Genomic DNA, 9283 nt, shown 5'->3' on the forward strand with positions numbered 1-9283 from the left:
GTGAATGGTGTCCAAACAGGTCAGTCAGGAAAACATTACATCAAAGAACAATGAGGTGGGGTCACAGGGGGTCAAATGTTGTAGATGCTGGGGTCTGTATGAAAAACAAAAAACAAACAAAAAACTATTTTTTTGCTGGAAATCACAGCAGGTCCGGCCGCATCTGTGTAGAGAGAACAAGCCAATGACGACTCGAGTCTGGATGACTACGTCAGGTGGGGTTACATGTAGCGTGACATGAACCCAAGATCCCGGTTGAGGCCGTCCTCATGAGTGCGGAACCTGGCTATCAGTTTCTGCTCGACGATTTTGCGTTGTGTGTCTCGAAGGCCGCCTTGGAGAATGCTTACCCGAAGATCGAAGGCTGAATGTCCTTGACTGCTGAAGTGTTCCCCGACTGGGAGGGAACACTCCTGCCTGGCGATATCCTGACTGACCTGTTTGGACACCATTCACACCTTTGATTGCTGTGATTATCTCTCTGCCGAGGTGTGATAAAGGGCAGTTAGAAAGATTACCTGTAATCATCTGGCAGTATTCTCTGACTATATATGCTGTGCCTATATGCATTTCTTCACTTCACCTGATGAAGGAGTAGCACTCCGAAAGCTTGTGATTTCAAATAAAGCTGTTGGACTATAACCTGGTGTTGTGTGACTTCTTACATTTGTCCACCCCAGTCCAACACCGGCATCTCCACATCATAAAAAAAGCAAACCAAGCACTAGGGTTTATTTCTAGACGGATAGAATTGAAAAGTAGGGAAGTTATGCTAAACCTGTATCAAACCTTGGTTAGACCATACTTAAGAGTACTGAAATAACAACAGAAAATGCTGGAAAAACTCAGCAGGCCAGGCAGCATCCATGGAGAGAGAAACAGAGTTAACGTTTCAGGTTGAAGACCTTTCGTCCTGGCCTGCTGAGTTTTTCCAGCGTTTTCTGTTGTTATTTCAGATTTCCAGCATCCGCAGTATTTTGCTATTGCTTAAGAGTACTGCGTACAGTTCTGGTCGCCATATTCTAAAAAGGATATAGAGGCACTGGAGAGGGTGCAGAGAAGATTTACAAGGATGATACCAGAAATGTGAGGGTATACATATCAGGAAAGGATGAACAGGCTGGGTCTCTTTTCTCTTGAAAAAAGGCTGAGGGGTAACCTAATAGAGGTCTTTAAAATTATGAAAGATTTTGATAGAGTTGATATAGAGAGAATGTTTCCACTTGTAGGGAAGAGCATAATTTAGAGGCCATCAATATAAGATAGTCATCAAGAAATCAAATAGGGAATTTGGAAGAAACTTCTTTACCCAAAGAGTGGTGAGAATGTGGAACTCGCTACCACAGGGAGTGGTTGAAGCGAATAGTATAGATGCATTTAAAGGGGAGGCTAGACAAGCATATGAAGGAAAAGGGAATAGAGTGTTACGCTGATAGATTTAGATGAGGAAAAACTGGAGGAGGCACATGTGGATCATGGACTGGTTGGGCCAAATGGCCTGTTTCTGTACCGTATATCTTATGTAAGCCTGTGATCTGCATTATGCATTTAGCGAAGAGCCTCTTCCAGTCACAACAGAAACATTTCTTCACTCATCACAGTGAGTTCACCTTGATACACATTCCTGGGCTGCGAGGTTAAGCACGGTATTAATCCTCAATGTCATTGCAATGGGCTGCCCCAGTCCTAGTCCTTTGCTTTACAGTGACATGTTTTCCCCAGCCTGTGCATTCATCTGAGCCATACAGTACTGGATGAAAATGAATTGTTCCCTTTTTCCATTACATAGATCCGCATCTCTATTTACTTTTACATTTTTCCAGTGATATAAAAGTTATATATTTTGCAAATGCAATGGCAGCAAAATCATATTTTTTACTTTTTTCTGATCAGCGATTAGCACATCAGACCCAAGCATCATCATGACACTATCTGGCATTAACATACAGTCACGTTGATGCACTGAATTAACTTTGATGACACAATGCAAGACTTGAAAAGGTTGGCTGGGTTCGTCGGGTGCATAGATGTCAGCGTTCACTCCGAGGAGTGCCTGTTATGACGCAGGCTGCTTCCCAGTACTTTTTGCTCATATCCACCCAAAGCCCTCAGTCCCTGTGAACCAAAACGCAACTTTCTGCGTGACGCAACTGGAATAGCACGCCACTGGGTGAACAAAGACCCCTATTTGCTGTTGAGGCATGCACTGGAAATAGCAAAGGATCCCACTTTTCACTCCTGGTCTCTCCAACCACATTACCAGACCTGGGACGGCAGGCTAAAAACTACAAAACAAGTGTATTAAGAAGTAAAATGAACAGAGGGAAGATTTAAAAAGCAACATGTTTAGCTAAATTGTAACATTTTATTTAACTCACAGTATCTCTTGTAAAACAATAAAAGTCAAGAATCTCTAGCAGTTCTCTGCAGTACTTTCACAGCTTGGACCACATGTCCCAGATGAAAAGTTTTTATGTGAAAAAAGAACTCCACACAGTCTTCCAGTAGCCTCCAGCCTATACAGTGAGAAGGGAATGGCCCCACTCCCAGTTATATCTTTCTGTTCTCTTTGATCCAAGCTAGTACAAGATAGACATCTATCATATGCAATTAATCAAAGGCAGCCAGCCCAATGTGAAATACTTCTTGCAGTGCAAGACCTGTTAATCAAGTCAGGTCTATACATGTAACAGGGAGGCCTCTCAGGTGCAAGATGAGCAAATCACATACCTTTGGGATACAGCAAAACCTGTGAGACTCTTGCTTGCAGGACCCCTTGACGAGACAATTGCAAAGACCATAGACTGATTTATAAGTGATTGATATGATAGCCGGATAGTCTTCCCTCACTTGTTAAACAGAAAAAAAAGAATTGGCATTTATATCACAACCAATGAATTACTTTCTGAAGTGCAGTGATGGCTATGCAAGCAAAGATGGCAGGCAATGTGTGTCCAATAATGTCCCATAAACAGAAATGAGATGAACCATCAATTAATCTAGTTTGTTTTGATGGTGTATGTTGAAGGACTCTTCTTCAAATAATGCCATGGGATTTTTTACATCCACCTAAACAAACAAGTAGGGCCGCGGTTTAAACTCTCAACCAACGGATGGAACCTTCAGCAATGCAGCACTCAGTGAAATGTCCACCCAGCTTACATGCTAATGGCTGGCAGCGGGACTTGAACCTGCAACCTTTTGAGTTGCAGGTAAAAGGTGCTACCAACTAAGCCAAGTTAAACACTCAAGTGAACATTGACTCTATTTCTCTCTGCACGGATGTTGCCTGGCCTGCTGAGTTTTTCCAGCATTTTCTGTTGTTCTTAAACACTCAAGACTTTTGTGCATTTCTCACCTTCCCCATGGAGAGAAACAAAGACAGCTGACCTGAAATGATATATATATATAAAAATCATTAGAACTGCTTTGAGTGAGTTACTGAACCTGACAGTGTAAGGAGCTTCCCTTCCCTTCCTCGACTACTCCGTCTCCATCTCTGGGGATAGGTTATTGACCAACATTCACTACAAGCCCACTGACTCCCACAGCTACCTGGACTACACTTCCTCCCACTCCGCCTCCTGTAAGGACTCTATTCCATTCTCCCAGTTTCTCCGTCTCCGCCGCATCTGCTCCGACGATGCCACCTTCCACACCAGTGCTTCCGACATGTCTTCTCGTACTAGTGTAAGGAGCTGAATTGGTACAGTTTCAGTGCAAATTGCATAATTGTGGGTTATTTTACTAGACAAATATCAGCTTAGTTCTGTTGCATTACAAGGCTCAGTGTCTTCTTTCAATAAGTTACCTACCTAGTGATGTCACCAATACCTAAATACACAATTTTAAAAGCAACAGAAACAAAGATGTTTTATTGAATCAGAACTTTTGCAATGCCTTGAATTTTATACGGCAAAATTCCCTTTTAAAAGGTTCCAATTTTCAGACTCCACCTGTAAGAATGCTCCAACGACAAGACACCATCCATGAAACCAATGCTGAGAAACGTACTCTCTCTTTAAAAGGCACCTGCAGTGCAAAGACTCCTTCCTTGAAATGTGGCAAGACTTTCTTTTTAAAACTACCTTGTTAGTGAGCTTTCCTTTAAAAAGAGGTATTGATAGTGAGGCAGCCTCTTTAAAAGCTTTCCAAAACACTGGAGGTGAGATTCCTCATGTAACAAAAAAACAGTTTCCTGTATACACTCACATTTACTCTCACACACTTAAGCGCATAAATAGCAGATGGCATCCTGTCCCATTAATCCATGCACAAGACATTACTGCAACTTCAAGCACCCATCGAGATAGAAATCATTATCTGCTGTTCGGATACAAATCTCATTGATTTTATTTTGAGGTCTGTACTTGACACCATCAGATAATAATATGCCCACAGTTTCAGATGAGAAAATGAGGCAAAGGACCAGACCATTTTTAACCTCAAATCTCGTTAAGTGGGAACACCACCAGCAGAGCAAGGAACCAGAAGAACTGCACCCAATTTCTGTTGTGCACAAATGGTGACATTTTTACAATGCATTGATATTTCTCAAAGCAATTAACATCCCTGTGTCAAGCACTTGCCAAAGATTTCCACAGAAAGATGCCATGCTTTTGCATTATATTAAATTGTATCTTAAAAATAATAAATACTTCAACTGCATTTTATTCAGCCAAAACTCCAACCGCATTAGTGATCATAAGGAGCAGAATTAATATACATAAATCAGACAGATCACCAGAGAGAATCTCTTATCGTAAAAATATTTTTTAAAATAACCTACGAAATAAAACTTTAACCCTGCACTAACAGACCCCCATATACTAAACTTTGAAATAACGTTTAATTGCCCCTCCCATTTTGAAATATCTGTAACTCTTCTTCTGCTGTCCAAGCCAATGATTGAATTCACATACTAAGGACAACAGTCAGCCACGAGATCTCCTGCCAATGCCACTCCAGCGACCTAATGCAATAATTGGTTACTTGTCATTCAATATTTTCCTTCTCCCTGCAGATGAACGCCTGCCCCCAACACACTGTGCTACCAGCTGGCGCATAATTAAAAGCCAATTTCAACTGAATTGGCACAACTCTAACTTTCGAACTGCAACCGTACCCTGTATTGAGAATAATCTGTTTAGTAACTCAATTAGAGAATGCAAACATTTTTTTTGACAGTCTCGAAGTACTGTACCTCCTGGATTGCTTCTTCCCAAGCTGGAGCCCAAAATGCCTAACGGGGAAAGTCTTTTAAGTGTGGGACTTGTGTGTAGTTTATATATTTCCATTGTTCTAATGACAGGTGTCCGTCTGAATACTTGAGTCGGGCTGACTGACAGATTTTCTTTTGTTGCGTCTAACCTTTAAAGCCTGCTGGCTGTTGCATCAAGAGGACACAACAAGTAACATGCAGTGACCCTGACTATGTAACTCAAATAAACGCAGCACAGAACTGCTTTGGTGCGGGGCTTATTCCTGCGAGTCCCTCGCTATCTCTCATGTACAGCCAGGTTTTTGGTTTCAGTTGCGAGGGTGGGTGAGGGCTGTGTGCTATTCCCCACTGTATGGCTAGTGGGGGGCAGAGGTGAAGGAGGAAACCAAATTGCACGCCACATATGGCCACTTTTGTGCAACCCTTAGTAGCGGTCAATAGAACTGCACTGAAAGTGGTCTGGGAGCAGTTCGCCAGCCAGATGTCTCAGATGAGGAATGGTGTACAGTAGACATTGGGGAGGGGAACCTAAGGGAGGGAGAGAAAATAATTTAGAAAATGGAGAGGAACTAAATCATTGAACAAAACGAGCGACAGCAACTTCTCAGAGAGCAGTGTAAGAACTCAACAAAGCCACCATTCTGGTGAGCAGGGGGTTAACTTTATAGAACAGCTCTACAGATAACAGACACGTATCCTACAGGAAGCCTGGGTTATGGATAGGTCATCCATAAATACTTAGCCAGTTACTGAAAAATTCAGCATATTAAAAATAACACATTCATAAACATAGAATCAATACAGAATATTAACTGGAATCTGGATGAAAGTATGTTTGCCCTGAAGCACAAGGTCTCAGTGCAACATTCACATGATACTTTTCTCCCTACCCCCAGCGCTATTGAGTACAGACTTTCTTTGAAAATCAGTTCTGCCTTTTGTTAGGGATGGATTATAATCCAAAACAGGGGAGGAAGAGGAAGATAGAAATTCACTAAATTTGTGAAATTTCCTACCTCACCGACTCTGGCTGCTGGTGAATCTCTCTTGATTGCAGCCTCATACTTGCAGCAAATAACCCAATTAGGCAGCATTTGTCTGTATTTCCTTTTGAAAAACTTCACTTGGGAGGGGGTGGGGAAGGAGGGGGAGGATTCCACTTCTTCTGCCTTCAGCTTCCTCACACCTGAGGATCTTCAGTGACACAATCCATCGTCTCAGCCAGTAATAGAAATGCGTTTCTCCCTCATCTGCTTTGTTTCAGGTCTTTTTTTGAGCTGTCTTTCTCTATCATCCTTCTTCTCACTCACTCCCTTTCTTCACTGGGCTCCAACTTGCTGGCTCTGACGTCTCTGCTAAGCTCCTGCCTCCCTATTCCCACACCTCCCTCCCTTGACCTCCCTTGACTTCTTTCCATTGAACTAATCACCAGCTGCCTCAGAACAGTCTTGCTACCATGGCAACCGTTGTTCCCCTCTCCAACTCTATTGGGCAAAGACTACAATAAACACAGATTCTCCAGTTTCAGGCACGTCACACGTGCAATTAAAGGGGCAACAACCCTACAGCTGAAATTCTGCTTCAGTGGTTGGCAACTTCTTAGCAATACAATGGTATTTGTCACTATTCTTTGGTGCTCAAGTATTCTAGATCTTTTCTGATAGGTTAATGGAAAACTTGAAAAAAAGTTTTTTTTTTAAATCTGTAAACACAGAGAGCGTGTTGTTGCTTGTGATGGGTTAAAATTAATGCCAGCAGCGATTCTGTGCTCACAGTGAATAGTTTACAATTTCTGCTCCCGTCTTTAAGACTTTCTGAACAAACAAGTTGAGTAGGCAGCTCGATTTCATGTACTTTTCTCTTGGGCTAGGTTGAATCATAAAGGCAAGGAACCATCAAAACACAGCAGCAAATCCGACTCAATATGGAGATAGCAGGTTCTCTCTCCAAATACTAAAAAGATTCCAAACCAAGTCAACAAAGTTCCCAGGAATATAGAGGCATCACTGGGACACAATCAAAACGTGATTTCATACTGGCCTGGAGTGATAATATACCCAGTGCATAGTCTCATATAGCATGGCCTATCTCATGGAGCTGGTCTCCTACCTCTAGGAACTAGTACTCAGAAATCAGTTTATTTCTGGACATTCAAGTCATATTGGCAATCTTGTGTTGATGTGCCTCTAAAACAGCTACACACCAATGTGAAAGAAAACACTAATTTAAACTCCCATGCAGAGGCCCCGATTTTAACTCCCCCTGCCTGACGGACACCGGGTGGGGGCACAGTTAAATAAGGGCAGTCACCTACACCCTCTGGTCCCGCTGCCTTCCCGCCATGTCCCGATATCCTGCTCTTTTAAGCAGGCAAGCGGAACACCCCAGGAAGGCAGCGGGGTCCTTCTTTAAATATGCAGCTCGGGTCCGATGGTGGAATCTGGCCCCGATCTGCAATTTTAGTTGGAGGCCTGAGCGGGGGGCGGGGGTGCAGGGACGACTTCACTGTCAGGCCAGGGGGATCATGGGCCAGAAGAGGCAGGCAAGTCTATTTTTTTTTAATGGTGTCTTTGTGGACCAGTAGGAGAAGGAGTGCTCCTCCGGGTCCCACAAGGAAGCCTTGGGCCTCCCATGACATGGGGTTCCCCACCCCCCGATCGCGTCCAGAGCCCAACTCCACCCCTCCACCACTGATTTGACTGCCAGGGACCGATCCCACGAATCCCCGGCTGCGGCCCCCTGCCGCCCGAATTCCCTGCTCCCGCCCGCCAGCCAGGTAGTGGATCTGGACAGGTTCAGGTAGCAGTTGGAGAAAATTTATAGAAATATAAGTGACCTGAAAGCACCAGTTTCATTATTTAAAAAATCCTATATCACAGAAGTCTGTTGTGATGCAGATATACATTCTTCTACAGCGTGAGCAGGCTACCGCAAGGTTTTATATTGCAGGATGCTTCAGGAAACCAATCCTCCTGAAAATGACTCAACACAGCGATGATGTAATATAGTACACCAAAAATAATGCTGGAGCAGAGGCCTTCCAAAGACCATTTCTCTTTTAAGCAAATATTTGCCCATTTGTGCTGTCACATTGAGCAGTATCGGTTGGAGTAATTACCACAGGCAAATTGGGCAATTACAAGTAAGCAAAATAAAATAACTCTCATCATAATTCCTCAAAATATGATGGAAGCCAAGACTATTCATATAGAAGAATGTACTTGAAAGGGTGGAGTCATGTATGAGAGCTGAAGGGGGTGGGGGAAACTGTGTGGGAATTTAAAGGGGTGGTGTCAGCAGTTTAAATAGGCAACATCACCATATTAGGCAGTTTAAAGATCCAGTGTCAACAAGTCCGGAGGTTAAAGGGGTGGTATCACCATGTGAGAGTTAAAAGAGGGCATCATTATGTCAGATTTAAGGGAGGAGCAGGAGTTTAAAGGGGCAGCATTTGTTGGAGAGTTAAATGGGTGGAATCCGTGTGTTGGGAAATTTAAACGGGCACCAGGTGTAATCAGCTATGTTATGATGAGATTGCATCAACAAACATGATAAGAACATAAGAAATAGGAGCAGGAATAGGCCACTTGGTCCCTCGAGCCTGCTCTGCCATTCAATAAGATCATGGCTGATCTTGGGCTCAAAGCCATTTCCCGGCCTGCTCTCCATAACCCTTCACTCCCTTATCTTGCAAAAATCTGTCTATCTCCACCTTAAATGTATTTAATGACCCAGCCTCCACAGCTCTCTGGGGCAGACAATTCCACAGATTTACGACCATATGATCATTGCACTCTCCTCTCCAAACAAATGCGGGGTCTTTGCGTACTGCCATGCAACAATATCGAACAATGATTTCATGTCAACTCCTTTCTTCTTGCCTGCAGCTTTAACACTCATCAGCACATATTGCATGAGCACCAACCTAGTGCTCTGTGCCCACATTTTGTACAATTCTACAACTAAACCTGGTCTGTCAAGCAAAACACACAAATTGTACTTTTCAGCTCCTCAGTCACTAAATACATCAGGTTGTTACCTGCATTGGTTCAGAGCACTCGC

General features: G+C 43.2%; 1 protein-coding gene across 1 annotated transcript in view; it reads right to left on the reverse strand.

The window, feature by feature from the left end:
• The window catches only part of LOC147106143 (DENN domain-containing protein 2A), a 127247-nt gene extending 120619 nt beyond the window's left edge, over positions 1–6628 (reverse strand). The window contains exon 1 of the mRNA XM_086008967.1: positions 6238–6628. The gene's annotated coding sequence lies outside the window, so the exon portion shown is untranslated. The remainder of the gene's footprint in view (positions 1–6237) is intronic.
• Between the last annotated feature and the right edge of the window lie 2655 nt (positions 6629–9283).

Source organism: Somniosus microcephalus, chromosome 16 (assembly GCF_052327205.1).
Source record: "Somniosus microcephalus isolate GS21.2 chromosome 16, FLI_Smic_1.0, whole genome shotgun sequence".
Lineage (NCBI taxonomy): Eukaryota > Metazoa > Chordata > Chondrichthyes > Squaliformes > Somniosidae > Somniosus > Somniosus microcephalus.